At 45.2% G+C, this 18506-nt stretch overlaps 18 non-coding genes across 18 annotated transcripts; all 18 read right to left on the bottom strand.

The window, feature by feature from the left end:
- Positions 1–137: 137 nt before the first annotated feature.
- Positions 138–208, bottom strand: trnag-gcc (transfer RNA glycine (anticodon GCC)). Its single transcript has one exon. It is a non-coding gene; the product is annotated as a tRNA-Gly (tRNA).
- Positions 209–2072: 1864 nt separating this feature from the next.
- Positions 2073–2143, bottom strand: trnag-gcc (transfer RNA glycine (anticodon GCC)). The gene has a single exon. It is a non-coding gene; the product is annotated as a tRNA-Gly (tRNA).
- A 625-nt stretch (positions 2144–2768) lies between these two features.
- trnag-ccc (transfer RNA glycine (anticodon CCC)) lies at positions 2769–2839 on the bottom strand. Its single transcript has one exon. It is a non-coding gene; the product is annotated as a tRNA-Gly (tRNA).
- A 386-nt stretch (positions 2840–3225) lies between these two features.
- On the bottom strand, positions 3226–3296 carry trnag-gcc (transfer RNA glycine (anticodon GCC)). Its single transcript has one exon. It is a non-coding gene; the product is annotated as a tRNA-Gly (tRNA).
- Positions 3297–5160: 1864 nt separating this feature from the next.
- trnag-gcc (transfer RNA glycine (anticodon GCC)) lies at positions 5161–5231 on the bottom strand. The gene has a single exon. It is a non-coding gene; the product is annotated as a tRNA-Gly (tRNA).
- Positions 5232–5856: 625 nt separating this feature from the next.
- Positions 5857–5927, bottom strand: trnag-ccc (transfer RNA glycine (anticodon CCC)). The gene has a single exon. It is a non-coding gene; the product is annotated as a tRNA-Gly (tRNA).
- Positions 5928–6313: 386 nt separating this feature from the next.
- Positions 6314–6384, bottom strand: trnag-gcc (transfer RNA glycine (anticodon GCC)). Its single transcript has one exon. It is a non-coding gene; the product is annotated as a tRNA-Gly (tRNA).
- A 1862-nt stretch (positions 6385–8246) lies between these two features.
- On the bottom strand, positions 8247–8317 carry trnag-gcc (transfer RNA glycine (anticodon GCC)). Its single transcript has one exon. It is a non-coding gene; the product is annotated as a tRNA-Gly (tRNA).
- Positions 8318–8942: 625 nt separating this feature from the next.
- trnag-ccc (transfer RNA glycine (anticodon CCC)) lies at positions 8943–9013 on the bottom strand. The gene has a single exon. It is a non-coding gene; the product is annotated as a tRNA-Gly (tRNA).
- A 386-nt stretch (positions 9014–9399) lies between these two features.
- On the bottom strand, positions 9400–9470 carry trnag-gcc (transfer RNA glycine (anticodon GCC)). Its single transcript has one exon. It is a non-coding gene; the product is annotated as a tRNA-Gly (tRNA).
- A 1859-nt stretch (positions 9471–11329) lies between these two features.
- Positions 11330–11400, bottom strand: trnag-gcc (transfer RNA glycine (anticodon GCC)). Its single transcript has one exon. It is a non-coding gene; the product is annotated as a tRNA-Gly (tRNA).
- Positions 11401–12025: 625 nt separating this feature from the next.
- On the bottom strand, positions 12026–12096 carry trnag-ccc (transfer RNA glycine (anticodon CCC)). The gene has a single exon. It is a non-coding gene; the product is annotated as a tRNA-Gly (tRNA).
- Positions 12097–12482: 386 nt separating this feature from the next.
- trnag-gcc (transfer RNA glycine (anticodon GCC)) lies at positions 12483–12553 on the bottom strand. Its single transcript has one exon. It is a non-coding gene; the product is annotated as a tRNA-Gly (tRNA).
- A 1862-nt stretch (positions 12554–14415) lies between these two features.
- On the bottom strand, positions 14416–14486 carry trnag-gcc (transfer RNA glycine (anticodon GCC)). The gene has a single exon. It is a non-coding gene; the product is annotated as a tRNA-Gly (tRNA).
- Positions 14487–15111: 625 nt separating this feature from the next.
- Positions 15112–15182, bottom strand: trnag-ccc (transfer RNA glycine (anticodon CCC)). Its single transcript has one exon. It is a non-coding gene; the product is annotated as a tRNA-Gly (tRNA).
- A 386-nt stretch (positions 15183–15568) lies between these two features.
- trnag-gcc (transfer RNA glycine (anticodon GCC)) lies at positions 15569–15639 on the bottom strand. Its single transcript has one exon. It is a non-coding gene; the product is annotated as a tRNA-Gly (tRNA).
- Positions 15640–17497: 1858 nt separating this feature from the next.
- On the bottom strand, positions 17498–17568 carry trnag-gcc (transfer RNA glycine (anticodon GCC)). The gene has a single exon. It is a non-coding gene; the product is annotated as a tRNA-Gly (tRNA).
- A 625-nt stretch (positions 17569–18193) lies between these two features.
- trnag-ccc (transfer RNA glycine (anticodon CCC)) lies at positions 18194–18264 on the bottom strand. The gene has a single exon. It is a non-coding gene; the product is annotated as a tRNA-Gly (tRNA).
- Between the last annotated feature and the right edge of the window lie 242 nt (positions 18265–18506).

Raw genomic sequence — 18506 nt, 5'->3', positions numbered from 1 at the left:
AATAAAGAAGCCACCTCTGATATATTGCAGTAACTTCACTCGGCGATAACCATACATTGCATTCGCGATTACATTCATTGCAGGAGCAGAATTGAACAAATTCCTACTAAGCTGCTGTCACTTGACTAAATCTAAACTGCATTGGCCGGGAATCGAACCCGGGCCTCTCACATGGCAAGCGAGAATTCAACCACTGAACTACCAATGCTTAATGGTGTTTGCTGATCATAAAAAAAAATGGGTCGTCTGTCAGTGACAGTTCCAGGACTTAACCTTGTTCGTGAGTAGTGATGATTGACGGAAACGGGGTTTTGTTGTCCTGTGAGGGCGCTCCGCTCTTATTTGGATGCTACGGCAGGTTTCCGCGCATCCACCCAGCTTTTTGTGGCTTACAACAGCCCGAACGAAGGGGCTGCTGTATCCAAGCAACGCCTCTCACGTTGGATCGGGGAAATGATTCAGCAGTCGTACCGGGTCCCTGGTCGTCCCCCTCCTCCTGGGGTGCGCAGTCACTCCACCAGGGGTGTGGCTACATCATCGGAAGTTCTGAAAGGAGTGTCATTGGAGGCTGCTTCCTGGTCGTCTCCTTGCACGTTCTCCAGATTCTACAGCTTGGATGTCACCTCTCCTAATCCACTGGATGTGGTTCGAGGTCCGGCGGAGGCCCCTCTATGAGGTACACTTTCCCGGGTCTTCGTGACATCGCTTGTATTCGGCGATCCTTCCTTTTTCAGCAGCGCCACCTGGCGGCCGGGAGGGACGAAATAGAACGAAAGTTACGTATGTAACTATGGTTCTATGAGTCCCAAACAACTGCCAGGCTTGCTTGTCACTCAGCACACTCGTATTGGTTTGCGCTAGAAGGTTCTGAGAGACACGTTTCCGGCGACGCTCCTCCTTTATACATGAGGGTCACGTCAGCCGGAACAATAGACGTATACTTTACGTCTATACTACAAAATCGATCATCGAACTGCGGCCTAGGGATTCCTGGTGCCAAGTGCACATATGGACACCATTGTGTTTAAACATGGTGTTCATTATGGTCAGTCCGTGGCGAGCACAGAAGTCCAATAACAAAACACCGCTTGGGTTTTGATCGGGAGGTCCGTTCCTCCCAATCACGCCCCTCCAGGTCTCACTGTCATTACCCACGTGAGCGTTGAAGTCCCCCAGCAGAACGAGGGAGTCCCCAGGGGGAGCGCTCTCCAGCATACCTTCCAAGGACTCCAGAAAGGTTGGGTACTCTCTCTGAGCTGCTGTTCGGTGCATAAGCACAAACAACAGTCAGTATCAGGGTCAACGGAGGGTCAGTGTCCTCCCATCGCTCCAAATGCATCCTCCGTGCGCGTTTGTGCTAAATTGACTATATGCGATCGCTTCGCCTAAATGCTTCCCCCGCTTTTTGGTGACTTGTTGTGTATGTAAAGCTGACATTAGTAGTTTGTTTTCGTCTTGTGTGGCAGCCTGGCAGATTATTTAACAAGGGTTTTTTGACAGTTGCTGTCATATTTTCGGGACTGAAGTAACGTTCCAGATCGAACGGTTGACAATGTTACAATGAGAAAAAAAAACGGAAGCCACCTCTGATATACTGTACTAACTTCACTTCACCATACATTGCAATCACAATTACATTAATTGCAGGAACAGATTTGAACAATATCATACTAAGATGCTGTTGAATTACTAAATCTAAGCTGCATTTGCCAGGAACCGAACCCGGGCCTCTCGCATGGAATGCAAGAATTCTACCACTGAACTACCAATGCTTCCTTCTCTTTCATGATTAGGCTAAAGACCTCGAGGAAGATAAAAGATTTGAGTGGCCGGTAACATGCCATTTTTTGGAATGTAGAGTGCAATTTTACAGGATGACACAAATAGAATAAGCCAAAATCATCACACGATAGTTCATAAACGAAAAACAATAGAAAAGTCTATCTTAGACATGTGTCACGCTGATATGAGACTTTTGCTTGAGGGGGTATGATAACGAGAAAACAATGATGGTAAATAACTACACGTTGGGATCACAATCCATAATAATAACAATTGATTACGAGAAGTCGTGCATTGGCCGGGAATCGAACCCGGGCCTCCCACATGGCAAGCGAGAATTCTACCATTGAACTACCAATGCTTAATTCTGTTTACCCAATGGGTTGTACCTGTGTAAAGTGTAACGACCATTGCCAGTCACCCTCATTTTTTTTCTCCCTTCACTCAACATTTCACTCTTAGAAATATGCGCAAGGTCAACCTGGGGTGGGGCTGAGAGGTCTCCGCTCTCCCCCTTTCTACCTAAGCCAGAGACAGCCCAACAGAGATTACACCCTTTTGAAGTCAACCACCGGCCATGTCACCAGGATGTGAATGTTTGCTTTTCACCAGCCAGAACCACAGGTTTATGGCACCAAAGTATTTTATCGGAAAGCTCAATCTCCACCCCTGCCAAGTTTGCTTGAAAAACCATAAACAAAATTAACCAAAGGTCCGTTGGAATCCCGGTCAGTACATTCCAGCCATTTTTCAACTTTTTTATTATTTTAGTAATACAAAGAACCACGAACATCGAATGTGGCGACTTCAGATTATGAATAAATAAATGAGGATTTAGATTTTATTCGTTGCGTTTCTCCAAAACTGAAAGTAAACATAACGTGGTGCCCCTATAGGCGATTGAGGGAATTACGACTTCCTCAAGCGCTGATCAAATTGCTCGTTCGTCCAAAAGACAACATCAATTATCGCTACATAAGATAGACTGCATTGGCCGGGAATCGAACCCGGGCCTCTCACATGGGAAGCGAGAATTCTACCACTGAACAACCAATGCTTATTGCTCTTAGTCAACAGTCTGTCAAACCTCCACCAAGGTAAAACATTTTTGAAGGGACATGTCATTCTACTGTTCTTGGACTATTGTTACAATGTGTGTATTGCAATAATAATATATAATAATAACAATAATGATATATTGTGATACCAACACTGCAATAATGTTAAGGAACTGTATAATGTGATAACGATCCTTTGCGGTAACAACACTTGGAGATAACGGTTGACAATGTTACATTGAAAAATCAATAAAGAAGCCACCTCTGATATATTGCAGTAACTTCACTCGGCGATAACCATACATTGCATTCGCGATTACATTCATTGCAGGAGCAGAATTGAACAAATTCCTACTAAGCTGCTGTCACTTGACTAAATCTAAACTGCATTGGCCGGGAATCGAACCCGGGCCTCTCACATGGCAAGCGAGAATTCAACCACTGAACTACCAATGCTTAATGGTGTTTGCTGATCATAAAAAAAAATGGGTCGTCTGTCAGTGACAGTTCCAGGACTTAACCTTGTTCGTGAGTAGTGATGATTGACGGAAACGGGGTTTTGTTGTCCTGTGAGGGCGCTCCGCTCTTATTTGGATGCTACGGCAGGTTTCCGCGCATCCACCCAGCTTTTTGTGGCTTACAACAGCCCGAACGAAGGGGCTGCTGTATCCAAGCAACGCCTCTCACGTTGGATCGGGGAAATGATTCAGCAGTCGTACCGGGTCCCTGGTCGTCCCCCTCCTCCTGGGGTGCGCAGTCACTCCACCAGGGGTGTGGCTACATCATCGGAAGTTCTGAAAGGAGTGTCATTGGAGGCTGCTTCCTGGTCGTCTCCTTGCACGTTCTCCAGATTCTACAGCTTGGATGTCACCTCTCCTAATCCACTGGATGTGGTTCGAGGTCCGGCGGAGGCCCCTCTATGAGGTACACTTTCCCGGGTCTTCGTGACATCGCTTGTATTCGGCGATCCTTCCTTTTTCAGCAGCGCCACCTGGCGGCCGGGAGGGACGAAATAGAACGAAAGTTACGTATGTAACTATGGTTCTATGAGTCCCAAACAACTGCCAGGCTTGCTTGTCACTCAGCACACTCGTATTGGTTTGCGCTAGAAGGTTCTGAGAGACACGTTTCCGGCGACGCTCCTCCTTTATACATGAGGGTCACGTCAGCCGGAACAATAGACGTATACTTTACGTCTATACTACAAAATCGATCATCGAACTGCGGCCTAGGGATTCCTGGTGCCAAGTGCACATATGGACACCATTGTGTTTAAACATGGTGTTCATTATGGTCAGTCCGTGGCGAGCACAGAAGTCCAATAACAAAACACCGCTTGGGTTTTGATCGGGAGGTCCGTTCCTCCCAATCACGCCCCTCCAGGTCTCACTGTCATTACCCACGTGAGCGTTGAAGTCCCCCAGCAGAACGAGGGAGTCCCCAGGGGGAGCGCTCTCCAGCATACCTTCCAAGGACTCCAGAAAGGTTGGGTACTCTCTCTGAGCTGCTGTTCGGTGCATAAGCACAAACAACAGTCAGTATCAGGGTCAACGGAGGGTCAGTGTCCTCCCATCGCTCCAAATGCATCCTCCGTGCGCGTTTGTGCTAAATTGACTATATGCGATCGCTTCGCCTAAATGCTTCCCCCGCTTTTTGGTGACTTGTTGTGTATGTAAAGCTGACATTAGTAGTTTGTTTTCGTCTTGTGTGGCAGCCTGGCAGATTATTTAACAAGGGTTTTTTGACAGTTGCTGTCATATTTTCGGGACTGAAGTAACGTTCCAGATCGAACGGTTGACAATGTTACAATGAGAAAAAAAAATGGAAGCCACCTCTGATATACTGTACTAACTTCACTTCACCATACATTGCAATCACAATTACATTAATTGCAGGAACAGATTTGAACAATATCATACTAAGATGCTGTTGAATTACTAAATCTAAGCTGCATTTGCCAGGAACCGAACCCGGGCCTCTCGCATGGAATGCAAGAATTCTACCACTGAACTACCAATGCTTCCTTCTCTTTCATGATTAGGCTAAAGACCTCGAGGAAGATAAAAGATTTGAGTGGCCGGTAACATGCCATTTTTTGGAATGTAGAGTGCAATTTTACAGGATGACACAAATAGAATAAGCCAAAATCATCACACGATAGTTCATAAACGAAAAACAATAGAAAAGTCTATCTTAGACATGTGTCACGCTGATATGAGACTTTTGCTTGAGGGGGTATGATAACGAGAAAACAATGATGGTAAATAACTACACGTTGGGATCACAATCCATAATAATAACAATTGATTACGAGAAGTTGTGCATTGGCCGGGAATCGAACCCGGGCCTCCCACATGGCAAGCGAGAATTCTACCATTGAACTACCAATGCTTAATTCTGTTTACCCAATGGGTTGTACCTGTGTAAAGTGTAACGACCATTGCCAGTCACCCTCATTTTTTTTCTCCCTTCACTCAACATTTCACTCTTAGAAATATGCGCAAGGTCAACCTGGGGTGGGGCTGAGAGGTCTCCGCTCTCCCCCTTTCTACCTAAGCCAGAGACAGCCCAACAGAGATTACACCCTTTTGAAGTCAACCACCGGCCATGTCACCAGGATGTGAATGTTTGCTTTTCACCAGCCAGAACCACAGGTTTATGGCACCAAAGTATTTTATCGGAAAGCTCAATCTCCACCCCTGCCAAGTTTGCTTGAAAAACCATAAACAAAATTAACCAAAGGTCCGTTGGAATCCCGGTCAGTACATTCCAGCCATTTTTCAACTTTTTTATTATTTTAGTAATACAAAGAACCACGAACATCGAATGTGGCGACTTCAGATTATGAATAAATAAATGAGGATTTAGATTTTATTCGTTGCGTTTCTCCAAAACTGAAAGTAAACATAACGTGGTGCCCCTATAGGCGATTGAGGGAATTACGACTTCCTCAAGCGCTGATCAAATTGCTCGTTCGTCCAAAAGACAACATCAATTATCGCTACATAAGATAGACTGCATTGGCCGGGAATCGAACCCGGGCCTCTCACATGGGAAGCGAGAATTCTACCACTGAACAACCAATGCTTATTGCTCTTAGTCAACAGTCTGTCAAACCTCCACCAAGGTAAAACATTTTTGAAGGGACATGTCATTCTACTGTTCTTGGACTATTGTTACAATGTGTGTATTGCAATAATAATATATAATAATAACAATAATGATATATTGTGATACCAACACTGCAATAATGTTAAGGAACTGTATAATGTGATAACGATCCTTTGCGGTAACAACACTTGGAGATAACGGTTGACAATGTTACATTGAAAAATCAATAAAGAAGCCACCTCTGATATATTGCAGTAACTTCACTCGGCGATAACCATACATTGCATTCGCGATTACATTCATTGCAGGAGCAGAATTGAACAAATTCCTACTAAGCTGCTGTCACTTGACTAAATCTAAACTGCATTGGCCGGGAATCGAACCCGGGCCTCTCACATGGCAAGCGAGAATTCAACCACTGAACTACCAATGCTTAATGGTGTTTGCTGATCATAAAAAAAAATGGGTCGTCTGTCAGTGACAGTTCCAGGACTTAACCTTGTTCGTGAGTAGTGATGATTGACGGAAACGGGGTTTTGTTGTCCTGTGAGGGCGCTCCGCTCTTATTTGGATGCTACGGCAGGTTTCCGCGCATCCACCCAGCTTTTTGTGGCTTACAACAGCCCGAACGAAGGGGCTGCTGTATCCAAGCAATACCTCTCACGTTGGATCGGGGAGGTGATTCAGCAGTCGTACCGGGTCCCTGGTCGTCCCCCTCCTCCTGGGGTGCGCAGTCACTCCACCAGGGGTGTGGCTACATCATCGGAAGTTCTGAAAGGAGTGTCATTGGAGGCTGCTTCCTGGTCGTCTCCTTGCACGTTCTCCAGATTCTACAGCTTGGATGTCACCTCTCCTAATCCACTGGATGTGGTTCGAGGTCCGGCGGAGGCCCCTCTATGAGGTACACTTTCCCGAGTCTTCGTGACATCGCTTGTATTCGGCGTTCCTTCCTTTTTCAGCAGCGCCACCTGGCGGCCGGGAGGGACGAAATAGAACGAAAGTTACGTATGTAACTATGGTTCTGAGTCCCAAACAACTGCCAGGCTTGCTTGTCACTCAGGACACTCGTATTGGTTTGCGCTAGAAGGTTCTGAGAGACACGTTTCCGGCGACGCTCCTCCTTTATACATGAGGGTCACGTCAGCCGGAACAATAGACGTATACTTTACGTCTATACTACAAAATCGATCATCGAACTGCGGCCTAGGGATTCCTGGTGCCAAGTGCACATATGGACACCATTGTGTTTAAACATGGTGTTCATTATGGTCAGTCCGTGGCGAGCACAGAAGTCCAATAACAAAACACCGCTTGGGTTTTGATCGGGAAGTCCGTTCCTCCCAATCACGCCCCTCCAGGTCTCACTGTCATTACCCACGTGAGCGTTGAAGTCCCCCAGCAGAACGAGGGAGTCCCCAGGGGGAGCGCTCTCCAGCATACCTTCCAAGGACTCCAGAAAGGTTGGGTACTCTCTCTGAGCTGCTGTTCGGTGCATAAGCACAAACAACAGTCAGTATCAGGGTCAACGGAGGGTCAGTGTCCTCCCATCGCTCCAAATGCGTCCTCCGTGCGCGTTTGTGCTAAATTGACTATATGCGATCGCTTCGCCTAAATGCTTCCCCCGCTTTTTGGTGGCTTGTTGTGTATGTAAAGCTGACATTAGTAGTTTGTTTTCGTCTTGTGTGGCAGCCTGGCAGATTATTTAACAAGGGTTTTTTGACAGTTGCTGTCATATTTTCGGGACTGAAGTAACGTTCCAGATCGAACGGTTGACAATGTTACAATGAGAAAAAAAAATGGAAGCCACCTCTGATATACTGTACTAACTTCACTTCACCATACATTGCAATCACAATTACATTAATTGCATTAACAGATTTGAACAATATCATACTAAGATGCTGTTGAATTACTAAATCTAAGCTGCATTTGCCAGGAACCGAACCCGGGCCTCTCGCATGGAATGCAAGAATTCCACCACTGAACTACCAATGCTTCCTTCTCTTTCATGATTAGGCTAAAGACCTCGAGGAAGATAAAAGATTTGAGTGGCCGGTAACATGCCATTTTTTGGAATGTAGAGTGCAATTTTACAGGATGACACAAATAGAATAAGCCAAAATCATCACACGATAGTTCATAAACGAAAAACAATAGTAAAGTCTATCTTAGACATGTGTCACGCTGATATGAGACTTTTGCTTGAGGGGGTATGATAACGAGAAAACAATGATGGTAAATAACTACACGTTGGGATCACAATCCATAATAATAACAATTGATTACGAGAAGTTGTGCATTGGCCGGGAATCGAACCCGGGCCTCCCACATGGCAAAAGAGAATTCTACCATTGAACTACCAATGCTTAATTCTGTTTACCCAATGGGTTGTACCTGTGTAAAGTGTAACGACCATTGCCAGTCACCCTCATTTTTTTTCTCCCTTCACTCAACATTTCACTCTTAGAAATATGCGCAAGGTCAACCTGGGGTGGGGCTGAGAGGTCTCCGCTCTCCCCCTTTCTACCTAAGCCAGAGACAGCCCAACAGAGATTACACCCTTTTGAAGTCAACCACCGGCCATGTCACCAGGATGTGAATGTTTGCTTTTCACCAGCCAGAACCACAGGTTTATGGCACCAAAGTATTTTATCGGAAAGCTCAATCTCCACCCCTGCCAAGTTTGCTTGAAAAACCATAAACAAAATTAACCAAAGGTCCGTTGGAATCCCGGTCAGTACATTCCAGCCATTTTTCAACTTTTTTATTATTTTAGTAATACAAAGAACCACGAACATCGAATGTGGCGACTTCAGATTATGAATAAATAAATGAGGATTTAGATTTTATTCGTTGCGTTTCTCCAAAACTGAAAGTAAACATAACGTGGTGCCCCTATAGGCGATTGAGGGAATTACGACTTCCTCAAGCGCTGATCAAATTGCTCGTTCGTCCAAAAGACAACATCAATTATCGCTACATAAGATAGACTGCATTGGCCGGGAATCAAACCCGGGCCTCTCACATGGGAAGCGAGAATTCTACCACTGAACAACCAATGCTTATTGCTCTTAGTCAACAGTCTGTCAAACCTCCACCAAGGTAAAACATTTTTGAAGGGACATGTCATTCTACTGTTCTTGGACTATTGTTACAATGTGTGTATTGCAATAATAATATATAATAATAACAATAATGATATATTGTGATACCAACACTGCAATAATGTTAAGGAACTGTATAATGTGATAACGATCCTTTGCGGTAACAACACTTGGAGATAACGGTTGACAATGTTACATTGAAAAATCAATAAAGAAGCCACCTCTGATATATTGCAGTAACTTCACTCGGCGATAACCATACATTGCATTCGCGATTACATTCATTGCAGGAGCAGAATTGAACAAATTCCTACTAAGCTGCTGTCACTTGACTAAATCTAAACTGCATTGGCCGGGAATCGAACCCGGGCCTCTCACATGGCAAGCGAGAATTCAACCACTGAACTACCAATGCTTAATGGTGTTTGCTGATCATAAAAAAAAATGGGTCGTCTGTCAGTGACAGTTCCAGGACTTAACCTTGTTCGTGAGTAGTGATGATTGACGGAAACGGGGTTTTGTTGTCCTGTGAGGGCGCTCCGCTCCTATTTGGATGCTACGGCAGGTTTCCGCGCATCCACCCAGCTTTTTGTGGCTTACAACAGCCCGAACGAAGGGGCTGCTGTATCCAAGCAACGCCTCTCACGTTGGATCGGGGAGGTGATTCAGCAGTCGTACCAGGTCCCTGGTCGTCCCCCTCCTCCTGGGGTGCGCAGTCACTCCACCAGGGGTGTGGCTACATCATCGGAAGTTCTGAAAGGAGTGTCATTGGAGGCTGCTTCCTGGTCGTCTCCTTGCACGTTCTCCAGATTCTACAGCTTGGATGTCACCTCTCCTAATCCACTGGATGTGGTTCGAGGTCCGGCGGAGGCCCCTCTATGAGGTACACTTTCCCGGGTCTTCGTGACATCGCTTGTATTCGGCGTTCCTTCCTTTTTCAGCAGCGCCACCTGGCGGCCGGGAGGGACGAAATAGAACGAAAGTTACGTATGTAACTATGGTTCTGAGTCCCAAACAACTGCCAGGCTTGCTTGTCACTCAGGACACTCGTATTGGTTTGCGCTAGAAGGTTCTGAGAGACACGTTTCCGGCGACGCTCCTCCTTTATACATGAGGGTCACGTCAGCCGGAACAATAGACATATACTTTACGTCTATACTACAAAGTCGATCATCGAACTGCGGCTTAGAGTGTCCTGGTGCCAAGTGCACATATGGACACCATTGTGTTTAAACATGGTGTTCATTATGGTCAGTCCGTGGCGAGCACAGAAGTCCAATAACAAAACACCGCTTGGGTTTTGATCGGGAGGTCCGTTCCTCCCAATCACGCCCCTCCAGGTCTCACTGTCATTACCCACGTGAGCGTTGAAGTCCCCCAGCAGAACGAGGGAGTCCCCAGGGGGAGCGCTCTCCAGCATACCTTCCAAGGACTCCAGAAAGGTTGGGTACTCTCTCTGAGCTGCTCGGTGCATAAGCACAAACAACAGTCAGTATCAGGGTCAACGGAGGGTCAGTGTCCTCCCATCGCTCCAAATGCGTCCTCCGTGCGCGTTTGTGCTAAATTGACTATATGCGATCGCTTCGCCTAAATGCTTCCCCCGCTTTTTGGTGGCTTGTTGTGTATGTAAAGCTGACATTAGTAGTTTGTTTTCGTCTTGTGTGGCAGCCTGGCAGATTATTTAACAAGGGTTTTTTGACAGTTGCTGTCATATTTTCGGGACTGAAGTAACGTTCCAGATCGAACGGTTGACAATGTTACAATGAGAAAAAAAAATGGAAGCCACCTCTGATATACTGTACTAACTTCACTTCACCATACATTGCAATCACGATTACATTAATTGCAGGAACAGATTTGAACAATATCATACTAAGATGCTGTTGAATTACTAAATCGAAGCTGCATTTGCCAGGAATCGAACCCGGGCCTCTCGCATGGAATGCAAGAATTCTACCACTGAACTACCAATGGTTCCTTCTCTTTCATGATTAGGCTAAAGACCTCGAGGAAGATAAAAGATTTGAGTGGCCGGTAACATGCCATTTTTTGGAATGTAGAGTGCAATTTTACAGGATGACACAAATAGAATAAGCCAAAATCATCACACGATAGTTCATAAACGAAAAACAATAGAAAAGTCTATCTTAGACATGTGTCACGCTGATATGAGACTTTTGCTTGAGGGGGTATGATAACGAGAAAACAATGATGGTAAATAACTACACGTTGGGATCACAATCCATAATAATAACAATTGATTACGAGAAGTCGTGCATTGGCCGGGAATCGAACCCGGGCCTCCCACATGGCAAGCAAGAATTCTACCATTGAACTACCAATGCTTAATTCTGTTTACCCAATGGGTTGTACCTGTGTAAAGTGTAACGACCATTGCCAGTCACCCTCATTTTTTTTCTCCCTTCACTCAACATTTCACTCTTAGAAATATGCGCAAGGTCAACCTGGGGTGGGGCTGAGAGGTCTCCGCTCTCCCCCTTTCTACCTAAGCCAGAGACAGCCCAACAGAGATTACACCCTTTTGAAGTCAACCACCGGCCATGTCACCAGGATGTGAATGTTTGCTTTTCACCAGCCAGAACCACAGGTTTATGGCACCAAAGTATTTTATCGGAAAGCTCAATCTCCACCCCTGCCAAGTTTGCTTGAAAAACCATAAACAAAATTAACCAAAGGTCCGTTGGAATCCCGGTCAGTACATTCCAGCCATTTTTCAACTTTTTTATTATTTTAGTAATACAAAGAACCACGAACATCGAATGTGGCGACTTCAGATTATGAATAAATAAATGAGGATTTAGATTTTATTCGTTGCGTTTCTCCAAAACTGAAAGTAAACATAACGTGGTGCCCCTATAGGCGATTGAGGGAATTACGACTTCCTCAAGCGCTGATCAAATTGCTCGTTCGTCCAAAAGACAACATCAACTATCGCTACATAAGATAGACTGCATTGGCCGGGAATCGAACCCAGGCCTCTCACATGGGAAGCGAGAATTCTACCACTGAACAACCAATGCTTATTGCTCTTAGTCAACAGTCTGTCAAACCTCCACCAAGGTAAAACATTTTTGAAGGGACATGTCATTCTACTGTTCTTGGACTATTGTTACAATGTGTGTATTGCAATAATAATATATAATAATAACAATAATGATATATTGTGATACCAACACTGCAATAATGTTAAGGAACTGTATAATGTGATAACGATCCTTTGCGGTAACAACACTTGGAGATAACGGTTGACAATGTTACATTAAAAAATCAATAAAGAAGCCACCTCTGATATATTGCAGTAACTTCACTCGGCGATAACCATACATTGCATTCGCGATTACATTCATTGCAGGAGCAGAATTGAACAAATTCCTACTAAGCTGCTGTCACTTGATTAAATCTAAACTGCATTGGCCGGGAATCGAACCCGGGCCTCTCACATGGCAAGCGAGAATTCAACCACTGAACTACCAATGCTTAATGGTGTTTGCTGATCATAAAAAAAAATGGGTCGTCTGTCAGTGACAGTTCCAGGACTTAACCTTGTTCGTGAGTAGTGATGATTGACGGAAACGGCGTTTTGTTGTCCTGTGAGGGCGCTCCGCTCTTATTTGGATGCTACGGCAGGTTTCCGCGCATCCACCCAGCTTTTTGTGGCTTACAACAGCCCGAATGAAGGGGCTGCTGTATCCAAGCAACGGCTCTCACGTTGGATCGGGGAGGTGATTCAGCAGTCGTACCGGGTCCCTGGTCGTCCCCCTCCTCCTGGGGTGCGCAGTCACTCCACCAGGGGTGTGGCTACATCATTGGAAGTTCTGAAAGGAGTGTCATTGGAGGCTGCTTCCTGGTCGTCTCCTTGCACGTTCTCCAGATTCTACAGCTTGGATGTCACCTCTCCTAATCCACTGGATGTGGTTCGAGGTCCGGCGGAGGCCCCTCTATGAGGTACACTTTCCCGAGTCTTCGTGACATCGCTTGTATTCGGCGTTCCTTCCTTTTTCAGCAGCGCCACCTGGTGGCCGGGAGGGACGAAATAGAACGAAAGTTACGTATGTAACTATGGTTCTGAGTCCCAAACAACTGCCAGGCTTGCTTGTCACTCAGGACACTCGTATTGGTTTGCGCTAGAAGGTTCTGAGAGACACGTTTCCGGCGACGCTCCTCCTTTATACATGAGGGTCACGTCAGCCGGAACAATAGACATATACTTTACGTCTATACTACAAAGTCGATCATCGAACTGCGGCCTAGAGTGTCCTGGTGCCAAGTGCACATATGGACACCATTGTGTTTAAACATGGTGTTCATTATGGTCAGTCCGTGGCGAGCACAGAAGTCCAATAACAAAACACCGCTTGGGTTTTGATCGGGAAGTCCGTTCCTCCCAATCACGCCCCTCCAGGTCTCACTGTCATTACCCACGTGAGCGTTGAAGTCCCCCAGCAGAACGAGGGAGTCCCCAGGGGGAGCGCTCTCCAGCATACCTTCCAAGGACTCCAGAAAGGTTGGGTACTCTCTCTGAGCTTCTGTTCGGTGCATAAGCACAAACAACAGTCAGTATCAGGGTCAACGGAGGGTCAGTGTCCTCCCATCGCTCCAAATGCGTCCTCCGTGCGCGTTTGTGCTAAATTGACTATATGCGATCGCTTCGCCTAAATGCTTCCCCCGCTTTTTGGTGGCTTGTTGTGTATGTAAAGCTGACATTAGTAGTTTGTTTTCGTCTTGTGTGGCAGCCTGGCAGATTATTTAACAAGGGTTTTTTGACAGTTGCTGTCATATTTTCGGGACTGAAGTAACGTTCCAGATCGAACGGTTGACAATGTTACAATGAGAAAAAAAAATGGAAGCCACCTCTGATATACTGTACTAACTTCACTTCACCATACATTGCAATCACAATTACATTAATTGCATTAACAGATTTGAACAATATCATACTAAGATGCTGTTGAATTACTAAATCTAAGCTGCATTTGCCAGGAACCGAACCCGGGCCTCTCACATGGAATGCAAGAATTCCACCACTGAACTACCAATGCTTCCTTCTCTTTCATGATTAGGCTAAAGACCTCGAGGAAGATAAAAGATTTGAGTGGCCGGTAACATGCCATTTTTTGGAATGTAGAGTGCAATTTTACAGGATGACACAAATAGAATAAGCCAAAATCATCACACGATAGTTCATAAACGAAAAACAATAGAAAAGTCTATCTTAGACATGTGTCACGCTGATATGAGACTTTTGCTTGAGGGGGTATGATAACGAGAAAACAATGATGGTAAATAACTACACGTTGGGATCACAATCCATAATAATAACAATTGATTACGAGAAGTTGTGCATTGGCCGGGAATCGAACCCGGGCCTCCCACATGGCAAAAGAGAATTCTACCATTGAACTACCAATGCTTAATTCTGTTTACCCAATGGGTTGTACCTGTGTAAAGTGTAACGACCATTGCCAGTCACCCTCATTTTTTTTCTCCCTTCACTCAACATTTCACTCTTAGAAATATGCGCAAGGTCAACCTGGGGTGGGGCTGAGAGGTCTCCGCTCTCCCCCTTTCTACCTAAGCCAGAGACAGCCCAACAGAGATTACACCCTTTTGAAGTCAACCACCGGCCATGTCACCAGGATGTGAATGTTTGCTTTTCACCAGCCAGAACCACAGGTTTATGGCACCAAAGTATTTTATCGGAAAGCTCAATCTCCACCCCTGCCAAGTTTGCTTGAAAAACCATAAACAAAATTAACCAAAGGTCCGTTGGAATCCCGGTCAGTACATTCCAGCCATTTTTCAACTTTTTTATTATTTTAGTAATACAAAGAACCACGAACATCGAATGTGGCGACTTCAGATTATGAATAAATAAATGAGGATTTAGATTTTATTCGTTGCGTTTCTCCAAAACTGAAAGTAAACATAACGTGGTGCCCCTATAGGCGATTGAGGGAATTACGACTTCCTCAAGCGCTGATCAAATTGCTCGTTCGTCCAAAAGACAACATCAATTATCGCTACATAAGATAGACTGCATTGGCCGGGAATCGAACCCGGGCCTCTCACATGGGAAGCAAGAATTCTACCACTGAACAACCAATGCTTATTGCTCTTAGTCAACAGTCTGTCAAACCTCCACCAAGGTAAAACATTTTTGAAGGGACATGTCATTCTACTGTTCTTGGACTATTGTTACAATGTGTGTATTGCAATAATAATATATAATAATAACAATAATGATATATTGTGATACCAACACTGCAATAATGTTAAGGAACTGTATAATGTGATAACGATCCTTTGCGGTAACAACACTTGGAGATAACGGTTGACAATGTTACATTGAAAAATCAATAAAGAAGCCACCTCTGATATATTGCAGTAACTTCACTCGGCGATAACCATACATTGCATTCGCGATTACATTCATTGCAGGAGCAGAATTGAACAAATTCCTACTAAGCTGCTGTCACTTGACTAAATCTAAACTGCATTGGCCGGGAATCGAACCCGGGCCTCTCACATGGCAAGCGAGAATTCAACCACTGAACTACCAATGCTTAATGGTGTTTGCTGATCATAAAAAAAAATGGGTCGTCTGTCAGTGACAGTTCCAGGACTTAACCTTGTTCGTGAGTAGTGATGATTGACGGAAACGGGGTTTTGTTGTCCTGTGAGGGCGCTCCGCTCCTATTTGGATGCTACGGCAGGTTTCCGCGCATCCACCCAGCTTTTTGTGGCTTACAACAGCCCGAACGAAGGGGCTGCTGTATCCAAGCAACGCCTCTCACGTTGGATCGGGGAGGTGATTCAGCAGTCGTACCAGGTCCCTGGTCGTCCCCCTCCTCCTGGGGTGCGCAGTCACTCCACCAGGGGTGTGGCTACATCATCGGAAGTTCTGAAAGGAGTGTCATTGGAGGCTGCTTCCTGGTCGTCTCCTTGCACGTTCTCCAGATTCTACAGCTTGGATGTCACCTCTCCTAATCCACTGGATGTGGTTCGAGGTCCGGCGGAGGCCCCTCTATGAGGTACACTTTCCCGGGTCTTCGTGACATCGCTTGTATTCGGCGTTCCTTCCTTTTTCAGCAGCGCCACCTGGCGGCCGGGAGGGACGAAATAGAACGAAAGTTACGTATGTAACTATGGTTCTGAGTCCCAAACAACTGCCAGGCTTGCTTGTCACTCAGGACACTCGTATTGGTTTGCGCTAGAAGGTTCTGAGAGACACGTTTCCGGCGACGCTCCTCCTTTATACATGAGGGTCACGTCAGCCGGAACAATAGACATATACTTTACGTCTATACTACAAAGTTGATCATCGAACTGCGGCCTAGAGTGTCCTGGTGCCAAGTGCACATATGGACACCATTGTGTTTAAACATGGTGTTCATTATGGTCAGTCCGTGGCGAGCACAGAAGTCCAATAACAAAACACCGCTTGGGTTTAGATCGGGAGGTCCGTTCCTCCCAATCACGCCCCTCCAGGTCTCACTGTCATTACCCACGTGAGCGTTGAAGTCCCCCAGCAGAACGAGGGAGTCCCCAGGGGGAGCGCTCTCCAGCATACCTTCCAAGGACTCCAGAAAGGTTGGGTACACTCTCTGAGCTGCTCGGTGCATAAGCACAAACAACAGTCAGTATCAGGGTCAACGGAGGGTCAGTGTCCTCCCATCGCTCCAAATGCGTCCTCCGTGCGCGTTTGTGCTAAATTGACTATATGCGATCGTTTCGCCTAAATGCTTCCCCCGCTTTTTGGTGACTTGTTGTGTATGTAAAGCTGACATTAGTAGTTTGTTTTCGTCTTGTGTGGCAGCCTGGCAGATTATTTAACAAGGGTTTTTTGACAGTTGCTGTCATATTTTCGGGACTGAAGTAACGTTCCAGATGGAACGGTTGACAATGTTACAATGAGAAAAAAAACGGAAGCCACCTCTGATATACTGTACTAACTTCACTTCACCATACATTGCAATCACAATTACATTAATTGCAGGAACAGATTTGAACAATATCATACTAAGATGCTGTTGAATTACTAAATCTAAGCTGCATTTGCCAGGAACCGAACCCGGGCCTCTCGCATGGAATGCAAGAATTCCACCACTGAACTACCAATGCTTCCTTCTCTTTCATGATTAGGCTAAAGACCTCGAGGAAGATAAAAGATTTGAGTGGCCGGTAACATGCCATTTTTTGGAATGTAGAGTGCAATTTTACAGGATGACACAAATAGAATAAGCCAAAATCATCACACGATAGTTCATAAACGAAAAACAATAGAAAAGTCTATCTTAGACATGTGTCACGCTGATATGAGACTTTTGCTTGAGGGGGTATGATAACGAGAAAACAATGATGGTAAATAACTACACGTTGGGATCACAATCCATAATAATAACAATTGATTACGAGAAGTTGTGCATTGGCCGGGAATCGAACCCGGGCCTCCCACATGGCAAGCGAGAATTCTACCATTGAACTACCAATGCTTAATTCTGTTTACCCAATGGGTTGTACCTGTGTAAAGTGTAACGACCATTGCCAGTCACCCTCATTTTTTTTCTCCCTTCACTCAACATTTCACTCTTAGAAATATGCGCAAGGTCAACCTGGGGTGGGGCTGAGAGGTCTCCGCTCTCCCCCTTTCTACCTAAGCCAGAGACAGCCCAACAGAGATTACACCCTTTTGAAGTCAACCACCGGCCATGTCACCAGGATGTGAATGTTTGCTTTTCACCAGCCAGAACCACAGGTTTATGGCACCAAAGTATTTTATCGGAAAGCTCAATCTCCACCCCTGCCAAGTTTGCTTGAAAAACCATAAACAAAATTAACCAAAGGTCCGTTGGAATCCCGGTCAGTACATTCCAGCCATTTTTCAACTTTTTTATTATTTTAGTAATACAAAGAACCACGAACATCGAATGTGGCGACTTCAGATTATGAATAAATAAATGAGGATTTAGATTTTATTCGTTGCGTTTCTCCAAAACTGAAAGTAAACATAACGTGGTGCCCCTATAGGCGATTGAGGGAATTACGACTTCCTCAAGCGCTGATCAAATTGCTCGTTCGTCCAAAAGACAACATCAATTATCGCTACATAAGATAGACTGCATTGGCCGGGAATCGAACCCGGGCCTCTCACATGGGAAGCGAGAATTCTACCACTGAACAACCAATGCTTATTGCTCTTAGTCAACAGTCTGTCAAACCTCCACCAAGGTAAAACATTTTTGAAGGGACATGTCATTCTACTGTTCTTGGACTATTGTTACAATGTGTGTATTGCAATAATAATATATAATAATAACAATAATGATATATTGTGATACCAACACTGCAATAATGTTAAGGAACTGTATAATGTGATAACGATCCTTTGCGGTAACAACACTTGGAGATAACGGTTGACAATGTTACATTG

The sequence above is a fragment of the Leptonotus elevatus genome, chromosome 5, assembly GCF_054856555.1.
Source record: "Leptonotus elevatus isolate MCC_2025b chromosome 5, RoL_Lele_1.0, whole genome shotgun sequence".
Taxonomy (NCBI): domain Eukaryota; kingdom Metazoa; phylum Chordata; class Actinopteri; order Syngnathiformes; family Syngnathidae; genus Leptonotus; species Leptonotus elevatus.
This window is presented reverse-complemented; position numbering and strand designations above follow the sequence as displayed.